At 44.4% G+C, this 7,845-nt stretch overlaps 1 non-coding gene across 1 annotated transcript; it reads left to right on the plus strand.

Moving 5' to 3' along the window:
- The first annotated feature begins 830 nt into the window (after nt 1–830).
- On the plus strand, nt 831–903 carry TRNAR-ACG (transfer RNA arginine (anticodon ACG)). The gene has a single exon. It is a non-coding gene; the product is annotated as a tRNA-Arg (tRNA).
- The last annotated feature ends 6,942 nt before the right edge of the window (nt 904–7,845 follow it).

A 7,845-nucleotide genomic window follows, 5' to 3' on the forward strand; every position in this document is an offset into this window, starting at 1 on the left:
GGGAAGTCCCTCCAACTACCACCTCCTCCAGTCGGAGGCCCTCCGGGATGTCTAATGCGAGCAGAGGTTAGAATGTAGGGCCTGGAGGCTGGAGAAACGGCACAGCACTCCAAGAAAACCCTAAATGGGGACGCTCCGTAAACAACTGAGCCTTGTCCCCGCGGCAGGAGCCGGTTCTGTTGGCGTTCCAAGGAGGTAAGCTCGCCTGGGAGTTGTATGGGTCACCCGTGGTCCACGGGCCGGCTCCCGGCCTCGGAGGGGGGCCGTGCCCGCAGGGGAAACAGACCCTCCGTGGGCTCAGCGGAGCTGGCTACCCGGCGGAGGCTGGGGCCCTTCCTGTACGGATACCCTCTTCCTTTCTGGGTCTGGCCTAGGCTTCGCGGTGGATAATCCTCTAGCTGGGTGTGGGCTTGGAGTCAGGGAGCCAGAGGCTAGGCAGGACCCATGAGAGTCGTGATCCAAGGGAGCCCCGGCGTCGTCCATCTGCCCGTGAGAGCCCCCAGCTGAGTCTGTAAAGGAGGAGGGGGATGGGTTAGGGTTAGGGTCAGGGTTAGAGTCGTCCAGGGCCGGGGTCCAGATCCAGGCGATTCCGGTCCTGCGTCCTCTGAGCAGGATGGTGGATTGGACGGGGAGCCTCGGTATCGGAATCCAGGACCTAGAGAGAGTTTGAGGGGAACAAGAGGCTGGGCCTAGGCGCGTGGCCCTGATCGCGGTGCTGACTGTACTTTCTGCGGGGCGTGGCCTCGGGTGTAGGGCAGGCAGAACCAGTGGGCCCAAAGGCCCAGACTTTGCATTCAGCAGCCCCCTCATGACCACTCAGCAGAACATCGGGGCCAGTGGCGCAATGGAGAACGCGTCTGACTACGGATCAGAAGATTCCAGGTTCGACTCCTGGCTGGCTTGGCCGTTGAAGTTTTTTATTTTATTTCCTCCCTCGCTTCTTTCCTTCATTTTTTCTGAAGGAGGAAGCATTTCTTGAAACAGAAGCATTTGTAGAGTTCTTGCTACTTGGCAGGCTCTCTGCTAAGCTTGTTGGGACTTAAAGGAGTCATTTGCACGACGTCAATTGTCCCAAGTGTCCTGAAGGTTCTCCTCACATCCTCTGAGTCTTAATCTTGAACTTTAACATCACTTATTCTTTCTGGGCCCTGAGCTTGAAGTCGTGGGAAGGCACGGAGCTATATGTGGTTGGCCTTTCTTCTGTCCAGTAGGACAGGGCCAGGTACAGGAGCTCCCGAGTTCGGTGTCCAACCCCAGTGAGGACACCCCTTCATGCCTATGTTACTCTAAAACAAAAATGTGAAAATAACAGCTAGCACGCATTTATGAAGCATCTAATATGTGCCAGGCACTGACCTAAACCCTGGGTACACTCCCAGCCCTGGAAGAGCGCCTAGCCTAATGAGGGTTGAAGGGAGGAAAACACTTATGTACAAATAAACTTAGGAGAAATTGGAAATTATCAGCAGAGGAAAAGCACCAATAATGACAGTGGGCATTTATATATCACTGGCAATTTGCCAGGGTCTTTACAAATATATCTCCATTTGCTCCTCCCCCACATCCTGGGAGGTATGTACTGTTACACCCATTTACAGATGAAGAATTGGAAGTAAATATATAGGTTAAGTGATTTGCTCCAGGTGACACAGGAAATGAGACTAAGTTTGAAGTCAAAGATTCCCAATTCCAGGGGTCAGGTCTCTATCCCCCACACCATCTCCTACTTGTACTAGAAGTCAGGCTTATCTGGAGAGATTTCCTGTAGAAGGTGGGATTTTAGCTAGGATCTGAAGGCAGTTAGGATAGCCAGGAGGCAGAGATGAAGAGGAAGAGCATTCCTGGCATGGGGGACAGCCAAAGAGAATGTCTGGTGCAAGAGATGGAGGGTTTTATTTGAGAACAGCCAGGAGGCCAATGCCACTGGACAGAAGAGTAAGGTGTGTGTGGGGCCAGGTTATTCAGGGCTTTGGATGTCAGAGGATTTTGTATTTGATCCAAGATGCAGTAGAGGGCCACTGAAGCTTATTGAGTATGGGCATGGTATAGTCAGATCTGTGTTTTAGGAAAATCACTTTGGTGACTGAATGGAGGATGGAGTGAAGTGGAGAGAGGCTAGAGGCAGGCAAATCCACCAGCAGCTATTGCAATAGTCCAGGCATGAAGTGAGGAGGGTCCACACCAGGGCCACGTCAGTGTCAGAGAAGACAAAAGGAGGTGTATTCAAGAGATGGTACAAAGATGAAATCAACAGGCCTTAGTAACAGATTGGATATGGGGAGGGTTGAGGGCTAGTGAGGAGACCAGGATAACACCTACGTTGTGAGCCCGGGGGACCAGGAAGATGAGAGTACCCTAGACTGTAATAGGTGAGTAGGAAGAGAGGTGGAATGAAGGGTTTGAGGTTTGAAAAGATAACGAGTTCCATCTCAGACATGTTGAGTCTAAGACATTTATTGGACATCCAGTTTGAGACGTCTAACAGGCAGATGGAGATGACAGACTGGAGAGGGATTAGGACTGCACAGGTACATTTGAGAATCATCAGCATAGACATAACTGTACAGCAGGGGTGGAGAGGTCCTCAAGTGCAACCCTTTAACTGAATCCAAACTTCACAGAACAAATCCCTTTAATAAAAGGATGTGTTCTATAAAACTTAGACTCAGCCAAAAGCTGCACCAAAGGACCTGGAGGGCCACATGTGGCCTTGAGGCCACAGGTTCCCCACCCCTGTTCTATAGGAGGTGATGAGATCACCAAGTGATGTAGTATAGAGGGAGAAGAAAAGGTCCAGGGCAGAATCTTTCGGGACACCTCCAGTTGGATGGCATGACCCAGACAGAGATCCAGCAAAGGAGAATGAGAAGGAACAGTCTAACAAGGAGGAGGAGAAGCAGGAGAGAAAGGCATCCTGAAAGCCTAGAGAGAAGAGAGTGGAAAGGAGAAGGTGATGGAGAGTGTCAAAGGTTGAAAGAGGTCAGGAAAGATGAGAATGGAGAAAAGACCATTGGGTTTGGCAATTAGATCATTGGTAACTTTGGAGAGGCCAAGTTTTGTTGAAGATTAGGTCAGAAGTCAGCCTTCAGAGCATTAAGAAGGAAGTGAGAGAAGAGGAATGAATACCAATTATAGAAGGCTTTCTTGAGTTTAGCCCCCAAAGGGAAGACATATGTGATGGTAGCTAGCAGGGATGGACAGTGAAGAGTTTTTGAGGATGAGACATGGGTGTGTTTGTAGGCAGCTGGGAAGCAGCAGCAGACAGGGAGAGATCAAAGGTGAGGAAGTGAGTGGGCGTGATGGAGGGAGCAAACTGCTGGAGAATATGGGATAGAATAAGATTCACTTGTTCAGGCAGGGGTTTGCCTTGGCAAGGAGAAGGGCTTCATGTTACATGAGATAGGATGAAGGAGAGAGAAGGAAGGCATCTAGGGGATATGAGATGAGAGCAGCAGGGAGGAGGGAGCTCTCAGCACATACCCTCAGTTATTTCAGTGAATATGAGGCAAAGTTGCCAGGTGAGAGGGTGAAGAGATGAGAGGCCAGAGGGGGTTTGAGGAAGGATTGTGGAGAGTAGGATGGTAGTTAAGGAGGGGGTATAGAAGGATAGTCTTGCTTCAGGGAGGTCCAATGGGCCCAGGCAGCAGAGTTTCATAATTTTCTACAGCTTCCTTAAGCCTCACACATGTAAGAGAGAAAGAGTAATTAGAGACTGAGACTTGGGGGAAGGGGAATCACCCTGAGAATTTCTGCCTCGATGTCCCTTGGGCATCCATTCCAGCTACCTCCAGTTCTTTGGATGAGAAGGCACTCCATTCAGACCACACTCCCTCTTTGGTTTGGCTGTAGATTATTCCCAGCCTTCTTCAATGCACAGCCCAGGTCCTATCTTCCTGAGCTCACTTTCGTTTGGACTTCCATATCATGGCTCTGTATTTGGTTACTTGCGTACTATATCTAGGTCAATCACTCTGTATTGTATATACCCAGTAGAATGGATGCTTCTAGGAGTCAGGACTTAGGTCACAGGGCTATTTCTGGAGGGTATTTCACCAAAACTGGGCACAAGAAGCAGGCTTAGGTAGGTAGGTCATGCAGCTGCCTCTAGAAGGAGCCTGGCCACATGCAGGTCCCAGGGAGTCTGAGCCTGGGTCAGAGGTAAATGTTGGAACTAGATTGAACTGCGTTGCAAGAACAGATTGTTGTATTTTCAATATGAGCATTGACAGATATGAAATAGGCAAATAGGACAAATGCACACTTGGTTTATTGTTCTGTTGATTGTCTAGATTTAAAAAAGCAATAGAAGGGAATAAACATTCTCTGTATCTATCTATCTATCTATCTATCTATCTATCTATCTTCTGTCTGTCTGTCTGTCTGTCTGTCTATCTGTCTATCCATCATCTGTCTCTCTCATCTATCTGTCTATCTATCCATCATATCTTTCTCTCTCTCTCTCTCTCTCTCTCTCTCTCTCTCTCTCTCTCTCTCTCTGTCTCTGTGTGTCTGTCTGTGTACATCAATCCATTCATCCATCCATCCATCCATCGATCTATGTGTATATCTATCTATCTATCTATCTATCTATCTATCCATCATCATCGTCATAATCATCATCTCTCTCTCTCTCTATCTGTCTCTATGTGTCTGTCTGTGTCTATCTATCAATCAATTCATCCATCCATCGATCTATCTCTATATCTGTCTATCTATCTATCTATCTATCTATCTATCTATCTATCTATCATCTCTGTCTGTCTATCTATCTCTACTGCTTCATGTATGTACCTATCTATTTCAATTATTAAATGCCAGGCATTTTGCCTTGTGCTTTACAAATATCTTATTTGATCGTCTCACAACCCTAGAAGGTAGTCGCTGTTATTTTCCCCATTTTACAGTTGAGAAACTGAGGCAAATATTAAGTGACTTGTCTAGGGCCACACAGCTAGTAAAAGTCTGAGGCTGAATTTGAATCTGCTGACCCACCTAACTGCTTGAGTGGAGGCACTTCTGGTGGAGAAAATGTTAATGATGCAGAATAAACATTTTGGTATGGCTTAAGGGAGCCTGGTCACAGACAAATCCCAGAGAGTCAGAGCCTTAGGCATGTGTCATACAGATGTGTGTTTAAAAGTTTAGTGATAGTAAAATAACAAATAAATAGAAAGGGCATATTTTTATTTTTATTTTTTAAAATTTTATTAATTTATTTTGATTTATCAACAATCACTTCCATATGCTTTTGAGTTGAAAATTTTTCTCCCCCTTCCTCCCCCCCACCCTCCCCAAGACGGTGCACAATCTGATATAGGCTTTACGTTTACATACCCATTAAACATATTTTCACATTAGTGAAGGTGTGAGTAAAAATTAAAACCAACAGGAGGAACCATCAGAAAGGTGAAACAAAACTCAACAGAAGGTTGAATGATAGCGAGTCGACTTCCATAGTTCTTTCTTTGGATGTGGACAGCATTTTCCATCCCGAGGCCTCTGGAGATGTCTTATATCCTCATAATGCTGAGAAGGGTTCAGTTGAACAATCTTAGTCATCACATAATGTGGCTGTTATTGTGTACAAAGTTCTGTTGGTTCTGCTTACTTCACTCAGCATTAGACCATATAAGTCTTTCCAGGTTTTTCTGAAGTCAGCCTGTTCATCATTTCTTATAGCACAATAGTATTCCATTGAATTCATATACCACAACTTGCTCAGCCATTCCCCAATGGATGGGCATCCTCTCCATTTCCAATTCTTTGCCACCACAAAAAGAGCTGCTATGAATATTTTTGTACGTGTGGGTCCTTTTCCCATTTGTTTGATCTCTTTGGGATATAGCCCTAGAAGTGCTATTGCTGGATTAAAGGGTACGCACATTTTTGTAGCCCTTTGGGCATAGTTCCAAATTGTTCTCCAAAATGGTGGGATCATTTCACAACTCCACCAACAATGTATTAGTGTTCCAATTTTCCCACATCTTCTCCAACATTTATCATTTCCTGTTTTGTCATGTTGGCCAATCTGATAGGTGTGATGTGGTACCTCAGAGTTGTTTTGATTTGCATTTCTCTAATCAATAACGATTTAGAGCATTTTTTCATATGACTATAGATGTCTTTAATTTCTTCATCTGAGAACTGTCTGTTCGCATCCTTTGACCATTTATCAACTGGGAAATGGCTTGTGTTTTTATAAATTTGTCCTAATTCTCTATATATTTTAGAAATGAGGCCTTTATCAGAGAGAGTGGTTGTAAAAATTCTTTCCCAATTTTCTACCTTCCTTGTAATCTTAGTTGTGTTGGCTTTGTTTGTGCAAAAACTTTTCAATTTAATGTAATCAAAATGATCCATTTTTCTTTTCATAATGTTCTCTATCTCCTGAATGATCATGAATTGTTCTGTTCTCCATAGATCTGGTAGATAAAGTATTCCTTGTTCTCCCAGTTTACTTATGGTATCAGCCTTTATATCTAAGTCCTGAACCCATTTTGACTTTATTTTGGTATATGGTGTGAGATGTGGGTCTATGCCTAGTTTCTGCCATACTCTTTTCCAGTTTTCCCGCATTTTTTTTAAAGAGTGGGTTCTTATCCTAGAAGCTGGGGTGTTTGGGTTTATCAAATAATAGATTAGTACAGTCATTGACTACTGTGTCTTGCATATTTAACGTATTCCACTGATCCACCTCCCTATTTCTTAGCCAGTACCAGGCAGTTTTGATGATTGCTGCTTTATAATACAATTTAAGATCTGGAATTGCTAGGCCACCTTCCCCTGCATTTCTTTTCATTAGTTCCTTTGATATTCTGGACCTTTTGTTTTTGCAAATGAATCTTGTTATTATTTTTTGTAACTCTATAAAATAATTTTTTGGTAGTAAAGTGCATATTTTTAATGAAGCGATTAGGCATTGATCCATAAGGGGGCAACAGAGTGAGGTCTGAACTGTGGAGTGTTATCTGAAACATAGAATGCACCTTGGTTTTATTTCCTTATTGGACAGGCATTAACTGTACCTGCCCTTCTTGGTGTCCTGAGGATACTAAGCATGGGGCAGCATGGAATAGGTGCTTAATAAATATTTATTGATTTTTGTCCTATTTGTCAGAATTAAATTGCATGTTTGTTTTTTCCTCTGAAAACTGTTAATAGTAGTAAAATATAGTCTTTATTCTCTTGGAATGTATAAAAATATTTTTGTGAATGTTACTCTATGGAGAGAGATGGTCTAATCTAAATTCCAGCCCCGGGTTGTCCTTGCACACACAATTTGAGTAAAGGCTTGCTTTTGATAAATTCAGTGTTATGGATTTACTTCCTTCCTTACCAAATTTGAATTGTTTCCTTAACTTCAGGCACAGTGAGGTCCCAGGGCAGAGAGCATCTGGAAGATGCATAGCCCCTTAGGGAAACAGTCTAACATGGCCCCACAATTCTGATAATGTGGTGCTTGGACCACACTTGGCAGCAATCCCTGGTATTCTTTTTGCCAGACTTTTTGCTCATGGGTGTGGACCCAGACAGGCCAGGAGTGGGAAGGGGACAGGGCTGGCATGAGGGAGGAAAGTAGACAGGAGTACTCTTGGTGGTGACTGACACTTTGCCATAGCTTGGTCAACTTGGGGAAGCTCTAACAATGTAAGCTCTGATTAGGCTTGGGCATCAATTAGAGCATTCCAGGAACTGACTTGACCTTTCAAAATCATGTTTTCAGTTGTCATTTGTTCGAAAGGAGGTTGGAGGATTCTCTCAATCCGTTCTTCTGTATGTCCAGGGAAAACTCTCTGGGATGTGGGAGGGTTTGTCTGTCTTTATGTGATACTGGTCGGAAAATGG

The sequence above is a fragment of the Phascolarctos cinereus genome, unplaced genomic scaffold, assembly GCF_003287225.1.
Source record: "Phascolarctos cinereus isolate Bilbo 61053 unplaced genomic scaffold, phaCin_HiC Scaffold_792;HRSCAF=1440, whole genome shotgun sequence".
NCBI lineage: Eukaryota > Metazoa > Chordata > Mammalia > Diprotodontia > Phascolarctidae > Phascolarctos > Phascolarctos cinereus.